We start from the raw sequence: 4,665 nt of genomic DNA on the forward strand, positions 1-4,665 counted from the left end.
ATGTGGCTTCTTGGAGGATCAAATTGCAAGATCAGTGTTCACTAGTCATTTTGTTTCCTCTCCATGAGAGTAGTGCACATGATCTGCTTCTAGTCTGCCATTTTGACTTAACCCTGTATCCCAAATTTTAAAATTGATCCTGGCACTTAGTCTGCTCTCAGCAAATGTTTACTGAATAAATAAGTTAACCAGTGCCATAGCTTCATGTAGCCACTTCTATTACTGCATAACAAATTACTTAAAATCATAGAGGCTGAAAATAACAATAAATATTTATCATCTCATCCAACTTCTAAGGGTCAAAAATTTGACTTATATACGGAATCTAAAAGAGTCAAATTTATAGAACTGGAAAGTAGAAGGGTAGTTACCAGGGGCTGGAGGGAGAAGAAAATGGAGAGACATTGGTCAAGGGTACAGCATCTCAGTTACACAAGGTGAACAACTTCTGGAGACATAGTATATAATAATATGACCGTAGTTAACAACAGTATATTGTACACTTGAAATTTGTTAGGAGGATAGATCTTAAGTGTTCTCACTACACACACACACACACACACACACACACACACACACACACACACACAAATGGTAATTATGTGAAGTAATGAATATGTTAACCTAATTGTCACGATTATTTCACAATGTATGTGTATATCAAATCATCAAGTTGTTTTCCTTAAATATATACAATTGTAACTGTCAATTATAACTCAGTAAAGTTGGTGGCAAAAAGAACTTGGTAAAAAAAAAGTTCTTGGCAAAAAGAACTCGGTGGCTTAACTGAGTGATTGTGGCTCAGGGTCTCTCTCGAGGATGTAATCAAGATGTCAGCCAGGGCTACAGTTATCTGAAGACTTCCATTTGGACTGAAGAATCCAATTCTAAGATGACCCACTCATACGGCCTGTAAGTTAATGCCAGCTATTGCCAGGAGATAGCAGTTCCTTGCTAGATGGATTGTTCCATGGGACTGTTTGAATGGTTTCATGACATTGCATCTAGCTTCCCCTAGGGATATTGATCCAACAGAGAACAAGACAGAAGTCAAAATTCTTCTGACCTAAACTTGGAAGTCAGACTCTGTCATTTCAACAAAATCATACTAATTAAACAGATCAACCCTTTTTTCTTGTGGGAAGGGACTATACAAAAGTATTAATAACAGTTGATGAGAATCACTGGGGGCCATCTTGGAGACCGGCAGACATACCCCTTTGTGGTTTCAAAACATGTCCACAAGTGCTTTGACTAGCCTCTCTTCCAAAGGTGGAGGTTAATTCTCATTCTTTTGAGTGTGGGCTAGACTTAGTGACTAACTTCCAAACAATACAGTATGGCAAAAGTGACAGTCTGTGACAAAATTATAAAGAGCATTACGTGTTCCTTCATACTCTCTTCTTGGATCTTTTGCACTGGAGAAAGCCAGATGACACATTGGAGGACATTCAGTCAGCCTATGGAGAGGTCTATGTGGCAAGTAAAAAGGCGAGCCATTCTGAAACTGAGGCTTCCATCCAATGGCCATGAGTAAGCCATCTTTGATATAAATTCTTCAACTCCAGCCAACTCTTCAAGTAACTACAATTCTCACCAACAGATTAACTGCAACCTTTTGAGACTCTTGGCAAGAATCACCCAACTACATTCTCCTAAACTACTTGTTCACAGAAGCTGTGAGATAATAAGAGTGTATTTTTTTTTAAGCCACTAAGCTTTAGTGCCATATTTAATACAGGCCTAGAAAACATATTTCTCCACATATATCCAGATACCATTCTGGAGAGGAACTTGGGGTATCATCTTGATACCATCTTGGGACAGGAATTTGCTTGGGTCATCATTATAGAGAATAATTTGCTTAAGCAAATGGGTGGAATTAATAAGTCAGACTAAAATTACAGGATAAGTTTAAATGTAATCATTCACAACTTCACTAACTCCCAATGGGCATGAACTTACAAAGATGACCACTTATAAAGAAGATTGGATGAGAGCAACTCTTAGGATAACCAATCAGGATCTGAAGATAAAGTCCAATCAGAGTAGGCCTAGAGGTTTTCCCCCATCCAATCAGAACACAAAGTCCAGGACCTCATTTCTGTAACCTCTATATATAATGCACGCTGAGGGTGTGTTCTGCCATTCCAGCCTCTTCTGCCACTGCTTCACTGCTGCTCCATGCCTGACTTAGAGGAGGAGGTGGAGGATGCAACTTGCGGTGCCCGGCCAGGCTCCCTGTGGTTAGTGGTGGCCACCAAGACTGCAGCGTGGTGGGAGTGGTAGGAGGCGGCCATGAGCAGAGCTTCTCTGTGTCCCCCTACAGGAGGAGTCAGAAAGGGGAGGAACCTGTTGCACACTGGAGGCTAGAGCCTACAGCCCAGTGGCTCACCTCACTGCAGTTTGTGTTGGTGACAGAGACTGCAGCACGACCAGATTGGTAGGACAGGGGCCTCAGCCTCCTGGGCTCCCCGGCTCCTCCTGCCTCGGCCAGAGCTGCTGGGACCCCAGGAGCAGCCACCACAACGGCCTCTGCACCCATTTCCTGCACAGTCCCTAGACGTGAGGGGTGCTAGGAGAAGGCAGCTGGGCCTCCTGGTCCCAGGTAGCACAGGAGTGTCCTCCGGGGCCTTGCCACAGGCAACCTCCCATGCTCTTGGACAATGAGCAAGAGCCACTGGCCTGGTCATACTCTGAGGACAAAAAGGGGACCCTGAGCCTGGGTGCCGTCCCCCATCAGGTCATGTGAGAATTGTTCCAAATTCCTCTTCGGAGATGAGGAATGGTCTCTACACACATGTGCGGTCAGGGAGGACACCCCAGGGCCAGGAAATGCAAGCACAGGGCTACCAGGATGAGGCTGGGTGTCCCATGAGGCACCCATGCGCCATCCCAGGGCTGGGTGCAGATCCCTCTCAGGGAACTTGGGCCCAGTTCTCCGGGTCTCCGGCGCCACCTGGTGGTCACTTGCTTTTCCTGGTTGTGTCACCCAATCTGGCCTCCAACTCACACTTGGAGAGATCCTCTTGCCTTGGTCTCCTGAAGCAGGAAGCGGGAGGATTGCAGGCTTCAGCCACTGCACCTGGGCTGGACCTATGTATTCTAATTTGTGGATGAGTTTAGGACTGGGGAGAGTTTCCTCATTCGGTATCTTCCTGTGTCCTAAATGACACTTGATTAGAGTCATGACTATCCCTAGCTGACCCTGCAGATGGGGCAGGAAGGGAGAAGATATGAGGTCCTGGACAGTGAGTCTCCACTCTTCCCCTTCATGTGTTACACACACACATGCACACACACTGCACACATACTGCACACACACATGTGTACACCCTGCACGTGCACACTGCATGCACACATATGTACACACACTGTGTGCACACACTGCACACACAGGCACAGAAGCAGAGTGTGAGTTCAGAACAGATGGAGCTGTGTCTGCTGTGAAAATACTGAGAAGCATGGATGCTTGGGGAAGAACCCCTTGCCCACACCCCACCTGGTGGCCCAGGTTAACCCCTGGCCCAGCAGAAAAGTCGGCCAACCCCTCCTCCAGTGTCCATTCTGATTGGCCAGTACATGTAACCAGCCCTGGTGAGAACATGCACACCAAAACCCAAGAGCAACATACCCAAGACACAACACACTCATAAACCCAGGTGCTCATGCAACACACCACATCCAGGGACAGCACAGACACCAGGCATCTCCCTGTCAGTGCTACCTGTCGCCACCCAGCCTCTACCCACATTTCCCAGGGACTGCTTCCCAAGGTCCCAGGGTCTTCTACTTTCCATGTGGTCCAGGTAGTCCATTCTCCCCAGTGGAACCAGAGGATCCACAGAACGAGAGGAATTGGGGTGGGTGAGTGTTGGCCTCCAGCCAAGGGACCCCTCAGGAGTGGGGCACAGAAGAGAGGGGTAATGGACTGAAGGCTGGAGCTCAATGGAGGTGGCAGGGTCATTGGTCATTCACAGGCTGTCTTGGCTCACCATCCTTGCTGTAGTCACCCTTAACACTGTCCTGATCCTGCAGGGATGAAGCAAGGCCAGACTTGGCTGGCATCACCCCTAAAACAGCTAAACCTTGCATCCCCCTGCTTGCCCATATCTCCAGCTTCCCAACATCCAAGCCCATTAGTTGCACAGAGGCCCCCCATGGAAGCCCCAACCTCTTCATCCCTTCCCCTCCATGGGTAAGACTCACATGAGCTACCTTCTTCCAGGAGGCCAGGGTCTCCAGGAAAACCAAGACCCTAATCCAGAGGGAGAACAAGAGTCAGGGTCACAGCCCCGTGAGCCCACCCAACACAGACTCCCACAGGCACAAGAGACCCTCTTCCTCTCTACAGGTTCATATGTCGGCACCTCCTTAGGAAGAGGGTCTCTGCATCCCCATCCCCACCTCAAGCACTGCATGCTGTCTAATGCCTTACAGTAGTAGTCACAGGTTATCTCTCACTTTCTCTCTGGACTCCAGATCTCATGCATCCTCCCAGGACACCCCATTCCCAGAGCCTCCCTCCCAGGCATCCCCCCACTCCCAGGCTCCCCACACTCCAAGATCCTCACTCACAGACACCCATATTCCCAGAAACTTGGCTGCCCTGACTCTCCTTTCCCCCCACACTCCCCGTGTGTACCCTGCAGAACAAGTGGAGAG

General features: G+C 48.3%; 1 long non-coding RNA gene across 1 annotated transcript; it reads right to left on the bottom strand.

Moving 5' to 3' along the window:
• Window positions 1-250: 250 nt before the first annotated feature.
• Window positions 251-4,340, bottom strand: LOC141409856 (uncharacterized). Its single transcript, XR_012432454.1, has 2 exons — window positions 4,210-4,340; window positions 251-4,032 (listed from the first exon to the last, which is right to left on the bottom strand). It is a non-coding gene; the product is annotated as an uncharacterized lncRNA (long non-coding RNA).
• Window positions 4,341-4,665: the final 325 nt, after the last annotated feature.

This window comes from Macaca fascicularis, chromosome 3 (genome assembly GCF_037993035.2).
Source record: "Macaca fascicularis isolate 582-1 chromosome 3, T2T-MFA8v1.1".
In the NCBI taxonomy this organism is placed as follows: Eukaryota; Metazoa; Chordata; class Mammalia; order Primates; family Cercopithecidae; genus Macaca; species Macaca fascicularis.